The sequence below is a fragment of the Perna viridis genome, chromosome 11, assembly GCF_037379345.1.
Source record: "Perna viridis isolate PV_CMFRI_1.1 ecotype Kerala chromosome 11, ASM3737934v1, whole genome shotgun sequence".
Classification (NCBI taxonomy): domain Eukaryota; kingdom Metazoa; phylum Mollusca; class Bivalvia; order Mytilida; family Mytilidae; genus Perna; species Perna viridis.
This window is the reverse complement of record NC_142455.1, coordinates 11,182,927-11,201,109: the sequence shown is the minus strand read 5'-3', so window position 1 is coordinate 11,201,109 and position 18,183 is coordinate 11,182,927. Positions and strand designations below refer to the sequence as shown.

At 32.5% G+C, this 18,183-nt stretch overlaps 1 protein-coding gene and 1 pseudogene across 2 annotated transcripts in view; one reads left to right on the top strand and one right to left on the bottom strand.

Annotated features, from left to right (window-relative positions):
• Positions 1-18,183, bottom strand: part of LOC148602968 (uncharacterized) — a 113,242-nt gene that overhangs the window by 68,844 nt on the left and 26,215 nt on the right. The gene's annotated exons all lie outside the window — the stretch shown is intronic.
• Positions 9,399-12,927, top strand: LOC148602969 (uncharacterized; annotated as a pseudogene). The gene is made up of 2 exons (XR_015916800.1): positions 9,399-9,446; positions 10,759-12,927. The product of XR_015916800.1 is annotated as an uncharacterized LOC148602969 (transcript).

Here is an 18,183-nt window from a genome sequence, read left to right as displayed (position 1 = left end):
AAATTAGAAATGGTTCATTCATGAAAGCTACACTTTTCAACAAATGCATTTTTTTATCTCTGGTTGCGAAATATTTAAGAATTTGAATTTTAACAATAATGTCAATAATAGTGACTTTGTATTTCATGTCTTGTTGGGATGTTCAAGTTCTTTTTTCCAAACATTTGCAAATGATAAATAAAAAAGTGACTGCAAATTATCAGTTAAAGCAGACATTTTGAACAAAATATTTTAGTAATTAAATAACACTATAACAATAAAGTTGAAAATGATAGCACTTTCTGTATATCTGTTACATCCTTCATTTCTTGCATTATAAAGCTAGAACATCGTTGCTTCCAGGAGATAATTCGACTGTCGTTGTGGATATTAAGCACTTAAATCTCCAAAAAATCTTTCGTAACACAGTGTTAGCCAACCATTTGCACGATATTAGTGACGCTGACAATCGGCTGACTGTTCCTATACTTGGTTTAATTTTCGTTTTCGTGCTAACATATATACTCAATACTGATAGACCTAGTTTGCACTCATATGTATAACACATGACGGACTAAGGTGTTTCTTAACGTCCTTGTCCATCATTTGGGGTCTCTCATGGACGATGTACATCAAAGCGTTTACACAGTCCCCGGGCATAGTCAAACCCGTGAATGTGGGTTATTGTGTATTCGGGGAAATTAGTTGCCATGTGACCACGTTCATTCATTAAATTCATAAAAATTAATGCATTATTACGTGATTTAAGGTCGATCCATGACCTAGTGATTCAAACAGTAGTATGCACGCTATTTACAGCGTTGTATAGCCTACAGCAGCATTTGCTGAATCGTGACCCAGTAAAATACATTTGGGGATAAAATCAACACTTTCCAGTGCATGTAAGACAGCTTTTAATGCATGTCAGTCGATTGATGAGAAATTTTCAAGTCCGAAAAAAGATAATGTTGCTTTTTTGAGCACTATTCTAAAATTCTGTAGGGTCGGTTGGTTGGGATTTTTGTTTTTTGTTTTTTTTGTTTTTTTTTCATTTGATATTTTTTAAATGAAATAAGTCATAAAGATACCATGAAAACCAAATATGCAAAGACTTAACATGTAATAGACTTAGTCCACAGCATAATCTCTTTCTCAATTGCCGAATTCCAAAAAGAGATTATCCACGACCAAGAGCACACTAATAGGACGTGTGTTTTCTATTTTCTTCTTTTTTTTTCTGAAAGACAATCGGCAGAATTTTACGTAATTTTTTTTTTCAAAATTTTGAAAAAAGTCTTACTATCATAATTTTGACAATATGGACATTAGTTCTAAAAACGTACCAAATATGCATTCTCACATCCACCCTTTGAATATTTTTAAGGACTTTGCAGGAATTTCTCTTTAAAAATGCTTTTTTATATATTATATGCTTATTTGTAAGTTTGATGGAAGAGAAGCAGTTGCAATAATGCAAATAAGCTTGCACTCATCAACAAATTAGAACATGGACCTTGTGTTTTTGGTTGTGTTTATACAACGTAAATAATAATATTAGTATACTATCCTAAACGGCATCATCACTGATATCACCACGCCAGGCACCTCATTATATCTGTACTTCGGTTGATTTGTACAAAACAAACGTCAAGATTATATTATGAACTTAGCGTCAACAACGTCCTATTTTTTAGAATGTAAGAACTATAAATGGTTAAAAAAAATATTTTGACGGAGGCGTGGAAATGTCGACACGGAGGTAGACGCTTTGCAAGTGAGAAGGCATTGGTTTGTCTTTTTATACTTCGATGGATACTATTTAGTAATAATTATTTATCTAAATGGGTTTTTTAACAGGTAATCTACAGCCAACAATTTGAAAAATCAAAAAGGTAACCCAAATTGAATGTGTACAGCTTAAACGTAGTTTGAATGCACATATCATAGGCATAGCCTTATATAATATTATGTATTGAGGTAACGATGGCTGAGACATCGGAACAAGAACTTTTACATCTGCAAATTGACAATATATCTCTGTTTACACACCAACTTGTTAATAGTTTGATTTTTATAACTTCCGTCGTTTTCAACAGAACTTTAAAAATATTGATTTTGTCTGGACATGAATAAATATGAAAAGAGATGAAAGCAACTAAGAAGCTAAAAAGTACATTTTGAAAGTTGAACAAATGCAACCGATACATCCCTGTAAAAATGGAAAAGAAAAATATTATACATACGGATTCAGGTCAGATAATTCTTTAATTTCCTATATGAAGCTTTAAATAAACAGGTACGTATTTGTATAAATACCCACATCACATTAGCTCTTAGACAACAAAAAAGACAATTATAGTTTTTAAAAAACTCAGATTCTAAAAAAAAGTGTACCCTAGTAAGCATGCGATAAAATGTATTATCGTTTATGTTTGTTTACTGCTATCTTTGTGTTGTCGTTAATTAAGTAATTACATGTACTCACATGATACATATGTACAATAACACTTTCAGTTCAAGTCCGCTTAGGTACAATTTATATCTTCTTTATAGACATGTATCATGTAGAATGCCCATTACTTACTAGTGTCTGTATAAAAAACTGGTACTGTTGTGACTTCTTTATCAGTTTAAAACTTGACACTTTTCACGTCAAAGTTGACATATCTCACTCCCAAGTTCATATTTCTCGCTTCAAAATTGACATTTTGCTGTTCAACAAAGGTTATAGCAGTAATCCAAAGAATGCAATCCAGTGACAAAGACCAGACAAGGAGAATAGACATACCCAACAAAGAACATAAAATAACTAAAGTCATACATACAAAGTAACATAAGCAAACTAGGAGCATTGACCAGGTGCACCGATAGGATAAGCGTCCTCTACTTTTTCAGGAAACACATGCCCAGTTGCTCATAAAAAGTCAAGTCCGGGGTAGACAAACGAGGAAAGGAAAATTATGACCCGTTGAATAAATCAGTTTTCATAGTGCAGTTGTGTACACCATAACGATCCACGAGTTCATGATGACGACCATAAAACTTCTGTAGTGATGACTTTAATCTTGTAGAAACATAATCCTGTTCCAGAAGTCTATTTGTTAGAGTTCTAGCGCGATACAAAAAGTCTTCGTAGTTTCGGCAAGCTCTGGCATAACATATGAGTTGTGATATGAACACTCCATACGCAGGTGCTGAACGGATGTTTCCACAGATGAAGGAAAGTTGATAATTCTGAATGAAAAGTCATCACGTTTGTCGCAAAGTTTGGTCAATAATTTTCCTTTACTATCGATTTCTAAGTATAGGTCAAGATATGAGGCTGACTTCACAGTGTCTGTTGTATCGTTTATCTCAAGTTCATTGGGGTAGATGCGATGTATCAAGTTCCCGAAATTAGAATTGTTTAAAGATAATACATCATCTATATAGCGGAAACTGAGATTAAAGGGTCTTGCCAAACGATTTTTTTTCTTTTGGATCAGATCAGGTCAGCAAGTAAAGGAGCACAATATGTTCCCATTGGAATGCCGATCGTTTGTTGCAAAACACGTCCACCAAACTGGAAAAATATGTTGTCGATTAAAAATTCCAGCATATCGTAAACATCTTCCTCTGTATATCTGGAAGATGATTTGGAATTATTTCTTACAAAGTATGAGGAATTTCTACCAAGAACTATATGTTTGTGTCTAGGTGTACCATCTTTTTCAGAAAAACAACGATATGTAACGTATTTAAATCGGGATTTTAACTGAGTATGGGCAATAAAAGTATACAGTGGTGAAAAAACAGGTTTTAATGCTATTATATTCAGATCATAGTCTTCAAGTGATTGTCTTCAAAAGATCTTTCTAATTTTTCAAAATCCAAATTGAATTAATAACACTACGGGACTAACAGGTGTTATGGTAGGACTGCAGATCCTCTTTTGACCCTCGCTCTGAGAAAAGTGCATTACACCCCGGACCTGTGGTTCATAGAGCAATGTGCAATGATGTCTTACACAACTCGCTTTTCATCAGGTAAATTCAAGTATAAAAACGGTAAAAAAAGCTAAAGTTGAGAGTTAAAAGTTTACCATTAAATCGTACAAATATAGGTCAAGATATGAGGCTGACTGAATAAATCTGGTCACAACAACCGAAAGATTTTTCTGCATAACTATAATTAAAAAGTATTTATAGTGAGAATCATTTCCATTAGGAACTGCTGTTTGCATCCTGCACAACTAGATCTGTCCAAATCACGAAAATAGATTGATGCATCCCTCCGCTTTAAAATGTGTTGTAATTAAGTAATTAAATGAGGAAAAAATAATCATCTACTTTTCTGTCTCGTGTGTTTATATTTCGCTGTTGATTCATTAACGACAATTGACATCCTGTAACGTATGAGTCAGTGAATCTAAGGATGCTAACACACAGACAAAATGTTTGATTATTTGAAATCGGTTAGTATATACTGGTATTCATATTGTTTGTAATTTATTTTGACACTAATTTAAACGTTTCGTCAGGTTCTCAATGAGTTGCGGAAATTCAACAATTCTCGACATTTTATATGTGGTTTGGAACAAAAGTGGTTTCATGCCATCAATGTCCTGTTTGGAGCAGAACATCTACTTCATTAAAAAAATAAATCTGAACTGTTAAGTTTCAATCACAGATATATAATTTTACTTGTAATCGAATAAACAGTATTTGTATGTTGCTCTGTGATTTTTATGGACAAATAATGTACATATCGAGGACATTTTCTTTATGTTCATTTCAGGCTAAAATTTCTTTTTGGGGTACTACCCTCAAATATTGTTTTTTTTTCTTTTCATTATATAATTTTTAAAATTCCAAATTATGAAATGGTGTTTAACAAATTCAAAAAGTTCAATGGGAACTACCAACACAACGATCCGGGGCAGAGCAAAATAAAAAGGCAGGAACTTAACCTAAATTTTCTCAAATTAAAAAGGCAGGATAAATCCTAGCCCCACCCCCCCCCACCCCACAATAAAAATCAAATGGTTGCTTTTGCAAAGAAAGAGTATATATATATATTTCTTATTTTAAAAGGAATATGGGAACATGTAAGAAGATATGTACTTCATACTTCAAGGATTTGCAAGAGGATAAGTTGGCCAATTCATAAAAAATAAAGGTAATAGCGCTTTAAATTGCATTCTCAAAGAAAGACACATTCTAGTAAGTGTCGGATTACTCTAAAAATAAAGAAGCCATAATTAAGTCTAGTGGAGTCCATTTTAGTACACCCAATTTAACATTGACTATTTTACCTCGAAACTGAATGTCAGATGTCATTCTGAATCAAGATGTGATGAGTGTTTATGTTTGTTTTTCTTTACTTCTTGTCAGTATATTGACTATTTTACACATTCCTTGTTTCCGGTTTCTTGGTGTGCAAGTTCATTTCTGTAACTGATAAATATATATGTCCATCTCTTTTTAAATAGAACTGTTAAGATTTATTAATTTTGTTGATTAACAGGGCCTAGACTTCAGACTAGATTATGACAGGGTAGGTCTTCTTCAAAGCTTAATTGAAACCCATGTTTTGGTCTTAACTGCCACTATGACCACTGATGAGAGAAAAGATATTGACAAATGTCTTGGCCTTCGAAATGTCTTGGCCTTCGACTTCAATCTTCAAAAGCTACTTTATCGGATAGGTAAATATATTATATATTATATAAACGCATTGACTGAATCTTCTTGAAAACATTTTGACCCACCTATTTCGGAAAGTTTTTATTTTGCAATAAACAATATACATGATAAAGTATGCTGCTAGTAGTTTTGATTATGTTATTTCGATCTGTGGTATCAGTTATTTCCTAGTAAAAAGAAACGAAATGCATTAGCATAGATAGCATTCCCTTAATACAAGCTTGATACATGTATCTGTTACCTATATAAATGAAGTAGTGCATATAAAGTATAGAGCCTTAAACCATGTACAAGTAATTTTGTAGTTGTCTTCCAATAATTGGTATCCTATATTACTGCTAAACAATACATATACATAAAACGTATGTGTATGTCTTTTAAAGGCGTAAATAATTCTCAATACCTTATATTTAACAATTTATTACAGATTTGATTTGTAGACATACATCAAGAAAAAAATACGTCTTAGAAGACCAAATATGAGTGAATGCCATGTTTAAGACAAATAGTACTTTTTTTTATAATATGCCACCTTTATTAAGAAATTCAAGTACATCTTTTTGATTCTTTTATAACAGTCCTAGCAGTTTTCTATGTAAAAAAATCCGAACATCATAAGATGTCATAGATTTGTACAGCTTTAAATGAAAATTACCCCAAAATTATTATCTATGTAAATTCCTATTCATTATGAGAAACTTTGTATATGTGGATGCATTCTGCATTGAAGTCATGAGCATACAATTGAGATATTATAATTCAGAACCGTATAGATGTAGCCTGCCCACACAGGCGAACTACCACAAACTAGAATAATGGAACAATTTGTCTTCAACTGCAGTACTGTGCGTGTGCCTGTAGCCACTGTAGCATGTCGAATGGGGTAAATAACCCTAACATGAAATTTCGGATTTTGTAGAGATTGCTACCTTTCCTTCTTTTGATGTGCTAGGAAATTAGGTAGATGCGGTCGAGATGGCAGGCACGGTCTTGGACTTTGCTATGCTATCCAGTGGAGCATACCCAAACCATATGACATTTGTAGGACGGACAGGAAGTGTCAGTGTAAATGTAATAGCAGGGAATATTTAAGATCCCTTGTCAGTACAGATATGTGTTAAAGGTCATATGATCTGAGGCATTTTTGTTAGAAGGAATGAGTAATAAATCTTCAAGAAATGTAAACAGTTCATCCTTGTTTGTCTACCCCGGACTTAACTTTTAATGAGCAACTCGGCGAGTGTTTCTATAAAAGCAGAGGACGCTTACCCTACCGGTGCACCTGGTCCATGCTCCCAGTTTTTAGTGGAGTCCGAGTTGCTCATTTGCTTTTGTCACTTTGTATATATGATTTTAGTTACTTTATGTTCTTTGTTGTGTATGTCTGTTTTCCATGTCTGATCTTTGTCCCTGGATTACATTCTTTTGATAACCGCTATAACCTTGGTTACCTTGATTACTCTTTCCGATTGTCAGACATGTGTATATGCTAAATGTCAATGTTACATTGTCTGCTTTAAAAAATGTGAATGTGCAAAGAACAAATCAAAAGAACAAATTTTTTTTCGGTTCTTCTTGGAGTGTAATTAGTGTACATCATTACATAAATGAGCATGTCCTTTTACGCCCCTGCCCGTCCGTCTATCTTTGTTATCTGTGCAAACTTGTGTTTTGCACACATTGTTCATTGCTTTCACAAATAAGTTTGGTTCAGGTAGCTTGAATGTTGAGATGACCTCTTTCCCCGACAAAATGTAACTTTTAACGTATTTAATAATATGGTAAACATGAAATCCTGAATTTTTAAAAATGTGTTTGACTTTATCAACTTTCATTGATTTCAAAAGCATTTTAATGGTGCATTAACATTATTTACAATCACTACCAAGGAGCGTTCAATGTTCCTGTCAAGAAAAGTCCGTGTCTACACATGTATGTACATGTATTTACAACATTTACAAGGTAAATGGCAGTAACGAAAATCTATTTGTCTGCAACTTAAATACATGTAATATAAGGGTAGGGAAACGTAATGGGGAGCTAGCTAGTCACTATTGTTCAAGATGTACATTTTTTATCAATTGTGGATGACCATTTGATTCGTGGTTGGGGCGGTCGTGCAAATTTTGCAACTCCTAAATAAAAAAAAATAAATGCAATTTTCAAGTAAAGGCTATTGATGTATATGAATTCTACCTACAAATGTACATGTATATAGCTCTAAGTGGAAACTGTTTTTGATATTTGGTGAAAAATGCTTTAAAGTATGTTGATCTCTTAGCCTTCTTATTCTTGCCAACAGGGTCAAAAATTGATATTATGTTTGTTGTCCATCACCCTAGCAACCCGTTTCAATTATCCCTACCCATTTTTGTAGATATTCAGAACAAACAAAACAGCTTTTACAGAACGAATATATTCTTTTTCTAGCTACCAAAAATTGGGGGCTGGGGTTCGTTAAGGGGTAACAAACGCCATTTTAAGTGCTGCCCGGTTTTCCGTTCGGCTGACTTAAGTAAATAGAAATGGTTTTCATCATAATGTCATTGACTATTTATTATGTATGATTTATGATATTGATGTATTAATTTTTCATACTACCTTCTTCTACAGATCATTGACGGTACATTGAATGGTCGGCAATACTGCGATGACCTCCTGGGTGGTAATGTGAAAAACGTTTTGATAGTCATGCTACTGCTGACAGATCAATTTTACAAGAAGCCATATCATCACTCCCGTGGATATTATTGAAACAGAAGCGGCGTGTCGAACATTTACACCGGAAACGTGGAGGTTATACCCGATATTGATGAAAAATACGCCAAACAGCGGTAAATGTATTAATCTTTGACTTCAGGACGTATTGTTTGACTGTGATTTTGTGAAAACTAAAACATATCATGTTGAAGTGAAACTTTAAATAGCCTTTTGTGTTGTTGATTTTTGCACTAATGTTTGCGTACATTATTCGGTCACTGAAATTCAAATCTGAATTTTGAAAATTTGATAAAAAACAAATGTCAAACCATCGGTTCATCTTTCCTAACGGTATGAAATCTAAACATTTTATGGAATAGAAACAAGTACCAGATCCAGAAAAGTAGGTGATGCTTAACTTTTGGCGGACAGTATATAATGTGACATGTTCACCGATACTGTGCCTTAAAATATTTAAGTAATCGCATCAACATGTATAAGGACTTTTTTAAACATGAAAATTTGGTTACGAGATGTGTTTCAATGTGTCTTAAAATTCACATGAATTTGATCTGAAGTTATCCCAATATGTCCCAAAGCATTTCTTTAGACGCGTCTCAAGACATCTCAAGATGACTCAAGACACTGAGTTGTACTTGCTATGAGATTCAATTTCAACCCCACTCTTATGATAAAAAAAACTTTCGACCATGAGCATTCTCCTAAATAGGAAATCGTATGCATATAGTAAATAAAATCATTTATTTTTTTATCAAAATATTTCAGTATAGTCAGACAATATTGAAATGTGTAAAGATATTTTTCTATTTAAACAACATGCAATACAAAACAAAACTTTTAATGATATAACGTTTAACGTGGTCGTTCTTTTATATAAGTCTGAATAATATTCGTTTTTATATACATTCAATTTCTTTTGGAAAAAGATGCGTTCGACAAATCCTTCCAATCAAAATTGAAAAATACTAGTACCGATTCACACCTAACATATTGTTAATCATACCATTAAATCATCCATATATACGATAAACGTAGGTCACAAGACCCCTACCCTCATACACAGTAAGTTTATAATTCACCATTTTATTTTGTTGCCTTTTGCATCTTATACTGTAAAAAGAGACCTTTCAAGACATTTTTTGTTAGCAAAATTGTATCTTTAATCAATGACACGATCCCAATATTTGTTTCGTTTTGACTCCGACAAGGGCATTACCAATAAAGACATACTTTTCCAATTACGTATTATATGAATTTGGAAATAGACAAATACTTATTGATGAAGGACAATGAACGATCTCTGTTTCTGTTTTTTTCATCTTTTACAGCTTTCAGTTGTCTGGTATATATGTTTTTAGTGTCGTGTTGATTTACCCTGGACAATAAAAACTAATCGATCAAATGACTTTTCAAATATATAATAAATGCACGTTTATACCATAGTTTGAAAAGTATCTTGACTCATTTTGACCAAGTCAAGATTTAGTATAAAAATTTTCTAAATTTACTGATAGCCGTAATTAATCTGCATATCTAAAATGCAACGCCGTATGAATAAACAATGCATTATCAATAACATAATGTTAAGTAGGCTATCATGATATAATGTTGCAGTCGTCGGTGGCATCAAGAGTTTATTTTAATTGGAACGATCGACCGACTTTGCACATTTTAGTTTCATTTTGTATTTGTGTTTTTATATAAACGGAAAAAAATACTTGCTTACAAGTTGCCACACATTTAAAAAAAAAGGCTTCGATTAATATCTGCTTTGGAGTTTTGTGTGTGTGTGTTACTTTGCTAGTCAACCGAAAATGTAGCAAGAACTGTGAATGTTACTTAACACTATATTGGGATATAAAACAAAATTATATAGTAAAAATAAAGAGATGGTCATTGTGTTAATGTAAGGGCAAGTGTCGTGTATCGTGGTAGGTTAGGAAACATTTTCCCAATAACTTATTCGAAAAAAATATGTTTTTGACATTATTCAAGCATTTAATTGTTAGACAATTTTAAAAGGTGAATATGTATTAAGCATTTAAAACTATGTCTATTTGTTCAAAATAGCACAAACTTAATGAATAAGTAAAATTTTCTTCCCACAATTCTCTCTGAAATATAACCCCGGGTCATCAGTAACGTCTTCTGCATTTTGATTGGCTAATTGAAAATTAAAAAAAATAAATATTTCTTTCAAATAAGTTTTGATTTAATTTCATAAGCTGCAAATTACTCACACATTGTGCATACCGTTGCAGGTGACTAGAATCTATATATTAGCGATTCTAAGGCCGCTTATGATATCGACAAGGTAACAAGATTGCATGATATGGTAAAAGGGAAAGCATACTTATCCAATTTGTCTTTTCAGGTAGGACTCAGATTTGTTACCATGGCAAGTGATGTCCCTTGTTGTAGTTTATGTGAACAACGACACATGTTAATACATGCAGAAGTTTGGTGCCCGGAATGTGAAGAGGAATTGTGTGGAAATTGCTACCAGCATCATGGTCTGTCTAAGATTTAAAGAAACATGAAACAGTACCAATATCTAAATATGTCGAACTCCCGTCTTCTGTCCATGAAATAAAACAGTATTGTGGAAACCATGGACAGAAGTTCTTAACGTACTGTAAGGTTCATGAGTGCCTCTGCTGCTTTAAATGTACCTTAGGGAACCATAGCACGTGCAAGGATATTGTTGCTTTAGAAGAAGTCATACACAATGCAAAGTCATCAAATGCATTCACTGAGATAGAACATGTATTTGATGAACTTGCTTCAAATATCAAGAAAATAAAAGATGACAGGGAACAAAATATACAAGGACTTGTTACAGAAAAGATGAAAATTAAAACCGAAATCGAAAACATGAAACAGAGAATTGTCGAACATCTAGATAAACTCGAAGAAGACATTATTAAAATTTTAAACGATGTCGAGGAAGGGCAGCTACCTGAAATTAACCAGTTTGTTGACAAGTTATCAGAAAAAGAGAGAAATATAACAAAGAACCAAGAGATACTAAGTAAAGTAAAAGATCACGCCTCAAACCTTCTTAATCTCCAAGCAAATGGTAAGTGAAGTAGATGAGTGTGAGAAATTTCTGAAATCACTCGTTGAGAATTACGCTTTGAGAACAAAACATCTTAATTTCAACTTAGAAACTAACATATCAGACTTTTTGTCAAAAGTTCAAGACCTAGGACAAATATCTGTAGAAGAATCACCATGCGAAGTAACCCTGGTGCGAAGAAAGGAAAACCAAGCACAGTTCTTATATATCACAACACCGACGTCTCTTCATGATATTACTCTTCACCTGAAAAACCTGATATCAACAAATGGGAGAGATATAAGGGGTTTAACGTTATTACCAAACGGTAGATTATTGTATGCAGATCAAACCTTCACTAAGGATAAAGTAGTGTGTATCGGCAATAACGGAATAACAGAATGGAAACTTGACCTGCCACATGATGCTTTTGATATAGAACTTATAGAAGAAAGTAAAGTAGCCGTGTCATGTGGAATGTCCAGCCAATTGAAATTATCAGTACTTGACTTACAAACCAGATTAATCACCAAAACGTATGCTTTTCCTTCACGGATGTACGGCATATCAGCGATGAAAGGTAAACTTTTCTGTTCCTGTAGACAAAGTGGCATTATGGTCATTAACCTCTCAAACGGTTTATTGACTAACATTAATAAAACAACGGGTGAAATATCATCATATTCTTACATCACGTTATTTGGAAAAAATATTTACTACACAGATTTTGATAAAAGCATCGTTGTTTGTTGTGATTTGAAAGGAAAATACATATGGAAATTTAAGGACAAAAACATCTTGAGACGTCCTTCTGGTATCGATGTTGACGGGAATGGATTTGTGTACGTCGTCGGCAGTGGAACTTGTAATATAGTAGTGTTCTCTCCAGACGGTCGACAATGCCGACAGCTGCTGACAAAAGATGGTCTTGATAATCCACAGGCCATATTCTACGACAAGAAAACGTCTGAAATGTTAATTGCAAATGGAATTAAAACTATTTTCGGATATTCATTTAGATCTTAAATGCTAACATTTTATATTGAAGTTTTGTGTTGGGACTACTAGAATAAAATAAAGTTCTGAGTAAACTAAGCTCGAACTCTGTTTATAATATTTGATAAATAATGCTTTCAATTGACTTTACGGTATGTTTTTCATTAAATGAATTGATTCAAAAAATAATACTAATAAAATGTCGAGAGCAAGTGGCGTTAATGCGTTACTCATTTTTATCAATAGACTTTTCTTACAAATAAATCAATAAATATTGTTTCCTTTTGAATTATGTTTATTATATATTTATATATAGATAAATTTTGATAAATTTTGATCTATTATAGTGTAGAGTATGAATGAATTTTGGCGGGAAATTTCCAATAACTTTTCATGGTTGACATGTTTTGTTGTTGAACAAAAGTTCTAAAAGATTCCAGTTCAAACACTCTTAATTAGTTTCTAATCTTGGAATAGATGGATTTTATTAAACAATCAAAAGCATTGTATCTATTACGATTGTTTTTATTAAAAAAATCTTTATCAATAAAGGAAGTAAAATGCAAAATTTTCATTCATAAGTTGCGCAAATAAGTCAAAAAGACAACAATGACACCGGAATGAAAATTATCAGCTCAGGACCACCTTGGATCTTCAATGAATTATGAGGAAACCGTTAAAGCACATGGCAGACTGCAGCTGACCCTGAAAGCACAGAATACACAGGTTAAGCGAAAAAGTTGCCCCATATACTCCAGCAACATAAAAGTAAACTCAAACTGAAAAAAAGCAATACATACAGATGCCAGAATGACTTTGAAAAGGCACAAAAAACGCGACGGGGTTAAAGTGGGTTGGCATGATTGAAACCTTTTCCATTTAAAATCTTACCACTGAAGAAAAAGGTTACTCGATAAAAAACCTGAAAATCTGTCCATATAGGTCTGAGTGCCTTGTTACAACAGAAATAAAGAAATTAATTACAGGTTACAAATGAAGAAACATGGGATTACCAGCAGTTATCTGATTGAAAATAAATGATGACAAGACCGTAAAATAGCTGTGTTCGTAAAGAAACTATAGTGGTCCTTTTGAAATGAAGAAAAAAATGTTTGTTAAATTGCGAATCATCTTCCAAATATACCTAGGAAGTAGTTTTCAAAATTCTAGAATCTTTTGTCGACGTCATATTTGTCCAATGTGGTGGACGCGTTTTTTAACAAACGGTCGGCATTCCAATAGGAACAAATTGTGCTCCTATACTTGCTGACCTATTCCTTCACTTTTAAGATTATGAATTACAGCTGATCTGCTCTAAAAGAAAGAACATCATTTAGCTAGATTCTTTCTGGACTTGACTTTTTTATGAGCAACTCTGGGCTTACCCATGTTTTTAGTGGAGTCTGAGTTGCTCATTTACCTTTGTTACTTTGTATTATTTTGGTTATTTATGTTCTTTGTTGTGTGTGTCTGTGTTCCAAGACTGGTCTTTGTCCCTGGACTACATTCTTTTGATTTCCGCTAGAGTCTTGGTTCCCTTCATTGCTCTTTATGCCAGAGCTTGTCGTAATTACGCAGATTATTTGTATAGCGCTAGACTTCTTGCAATTATTTTCTGAAACATTCTCCTAGTTTTTAGTGGACTCCTAGTTGCTTATTTACTTTTGTTACTTTGTATGTACTATTTTGGATATTTTCAGCTCTTTGTTGTGTGTCTGTTTTCCTTGTCGAGTCCTTGTTCCTGGATAACTTTTTTTTTTATTTTTGCTAGAATTTCGGTCACTCATCGACCTTAAAAGAACTAAAATATTACATTGAAATAATAACTTACGTTCAAGCGGTTAAACAAATATTTTCAACGTGTATTTAAACAAATTCAATGTATATACCCTAGGTAACGAAATTGATCGTTTAACAGTTTATGGGAATTAATGAAACAGTCAATAAAATTCATGTTTTCTCTTTAAATGAAAGTTATTATTCAAAACCTGACCTGACGTTTTATGTGCAAGTATGTATAAGACAGTGTTCCTATGGCAACGGGATTCAAATAAATGTGATGATGTAAGATCACTAATTTTTTTTTAATTAATGCATTTTTAATTTAATGTATAAAACAAACAGTAAACAGGTGACATAAAATATAGTCATCGTCAGAATTACTACTAAGAAAAACCTGAAAAAAACTAAGATCCCTTTTTTACTATCAAATGGGTAATCTCTATTAAACGGTTTCTCAAAGCAATGCCATTAAACACTTCAGTTTTGTGCATATTTTTATATCAATATTTTTTCTATAGTTCTACACGGTTAACTATAAAATCAAACACAGTCCTCAATCAGATAATTGTACAAGTTTAAGTTTGCCATAAAAGTTTGCTCACCGTAATCATTTATTTGTTTTTTGTATTGCAGGATTTGTTTTTGAACTGACTGGATTTTGGTGTTGTAGGTTAGATGAGCGTTAACGTAGATTATTTACTTCTTCAATTCTTTATGTTTAATCATTGACGGATTTAATGACACTTACAACTTAAACCTGTTTATGAAAACCAGTTTGCATTGTTGGAAAATAGATTTTGCTTTCACAATTTAAATTCACGCGTATTACCAGCCTCCTTTTGAGTAGGAAATTCATTTAAACTTAGTCTTGAATATTTATAATAATAATAAGTGTAAAAGGCCAGTTCTGGTAATTGGGTTTTGTACCTTAAAGTTGTGTGTTCTGTTTGTTTGTTTGTTTGTTTTTATTTATTTATTTATTTATATATTTTTTTGTTTATTTTTGTTTGTTTGTTTTGCTACAAAGGTAACCATCAGTCAATCTGTAACTTATCTAAAGCAGCTCCTGAAATCTAACGAACTTTTCACAAATTATTTTTCACATGATGACCTTATGTTGTTCCTTCCTTCCTGAATGACTTTTTCGGCTTTCTGATGCAAACATAGACATTGTCTTTGGTCGTCCAAGTATGCATCTTGTGATAAAGTGAAGGTTTTAACCAATTATATTATGTAGTTTTAGAGGAATTGCAGATTAGTACTAGGAATAGATGAATGGACAGAGAGCATGATCATAATAAACATTAATTGTTATTTTTTTTACAAATAATAAATTAAAAACACATGTATGCATAACGTTTTATTGACTTACAAACTGGTACTCGTATAGCAAAGTGCTGAACAAACCAAAATAATTCGACAGGAAACAAGTGCATGGTTTTTGTAGTGACTAAAATACTGCACACAAATCTTGATGGATGAGCAAAAATGAGAAAGACACAAATCATGGCCCCAATTTTCATTGAGAAAAACATAAAATGAAATGTATCTTTTTCAATATTGTGAATATTTCAATGCCACAAAATATATTTGCTTAGAACCTCATGAGAAATTGGAACATCCTTTTCCCGTGTTTGATATGAATATATTATATTTTCAATATCACAAGTAGAGCAGGGTAGTCATTTTGACCAGCATACTAAATATAATTTGAACCAGAATCCTAGAAAAAACAATTACAATTCTACTTAATATACTTGTTTATCTTGTATGTTATTCATGAAACGGTATTTAACTGACCTTACTATCTATAAATATATAGTAATCTAACAACTATATACGACACATACCAAGTCATCTGACTATATGATAACCGACCATTGTCAATGGCTATCTTGTTGCGTATTGAAATTCAAATAAGGTTTATACACAATTCATTTATGGTGATAACTTATACAAGTACCCAATTATTTTCAACCTTAACACAAAAGATTATATAGCTGAGTATAAGTATTACTTTGTGATTAAATGTACTTTCGTTTTCAGCAAACGACTGTTTATGTATGTGCTGAAACAAACCATATATCAATAACCACCTAGGATAGTATTCTCATTTAATAAAACTCAATTTGTTGATAGCCTTTTGTTATATTCCAAACTTTGACTTCGTTTTTCTATTATAGCTAAGTCTAAGCTTTACTTACATCACTTTGCGATAAAATGTACTTTCGTTTTCAATAAATAAGTGTGTGTGTATGTGTTTATACATACTATACATCAATAACCACCTAGGATAGCATTCTTATTTCATAAAACTCAATTTGTTGATAGCCCTTTTTTAATATTCCCAACGTTAACTTCGTTTTTCTATTAATTTTAAGGAAAAGAGAATGACTTCCTACCGGTGCACCTGGTCAACGTTCCCAGTTTTTAGTGGAGTCAGAGTTGCTCATTTGCTTTTGTCACTTTGTATGTATGATTTTAGTCATTTAATGTCCTTTGTTGTGTATGTCTGTTTCCCATGTCTGGTCTTTGTCCCTCAATTACATTCTTTTAATACCGCTAAAACCTTGGTTCCCTTGATTGCTCTCTAACCCAACGGATTGGTTTACTGTCCAATTGGAGTTATGGATTGCAGTTTATGAAAATGAAAAAAGTTCAAATTTAAAAAGAAAAAAAATACTTTTCTTTCACTCATCAATGAAACTGTCAACCAGATAGCCGTGTGTTTGTTTGAAACACTTAATAAAATGGCTTGCATTCCAAACATATGAAGTAAAAACTATTCGATCTAATATGCCATGTTTTAGCTTGATACAAATACAGTCGACCATTAGTATAATTTATGAGAAAAACAACACTCAATTTTGATAAATTTATGAAAAGGAATTATGTTTAAAGATTTGTGTTTTGTGTTTTGTGTTTTATGAACAATACGAAATCACAGACATCAATCTAACCCAATTAAAATTATCTAGAATTTAGTCGTTTAAACAAATAAACACATATTTGGCAAAAGTGTGGGGACAATTTTATCAAAAAAGGTAGACAACGACTCAGGTTTTTTTCAATCAAAGAGGTATTCCCTTATTATTAAAATGAACTTTTTTCTCATCCAGATGCAACAGCAATACTTCCGTAAAGAAGAATATGCTTTGGTTTGAACATGTATACATTTTTTTTCATATCATTCTGAACTTTTTAGAAACAGAGATTTTATAAGGACCGAAATACAAGGAACATTTCCTGCCATGCTATTTCCTGAAGATATTATCATACCAACCTCAATACGTATTGGCACATTTGTGTAAATACGAAAGTTAAAGATGTATAATAAATATTGTCCTCAATGTTTTAAAAAGTACGTCACAAAATAACGTTTCTTTCTTTTTTTCTATCAATGATATCTTAAGAAACTGAGAGTTAAATGGGTGGCTGTTCGAGCCTGAAACTGTTCTTATATGTTTTGACAAGCAGACAAGGCTATCGTTATAAAATATAGAAGTTGTCGACGAATTCAAAAGTCCGTTAGATAGAATTGATGTACACATTTTAGCATTTTTTTTTTATTTTTTTTTTTGTTTTTTTTGTTTTTTTTTTGTTTTTTGTTTTGTTTTTGTTTTTTGTTTTGTTTTTTTTTTTTGGGGGGGGGGGGGGTTAACTAAGTAGCCACTCATTTAATGAACAGGCTTTGACATATATCCGCTTTTTTTATTTTTTATGTTTGTGTGTTTTTTATGAAGAAATATAAAAAAAATCAAGAGATGTATAGAAAAGAAAAGATCACGCCTCAAACTTTTAGGTGTTGTCAGTCTCTAAGCAAATGGTAGATGTGTGTACAAAATTTCTGGCATCACTCGTTGTGAGCAAACATCTGAAAGCAAAACATCTTACCTTTCATTCCGAAGCTAACGTATCTAACTTTTTTTCAAACGTTCGAGACTTAGGACAAATACAAGTGGA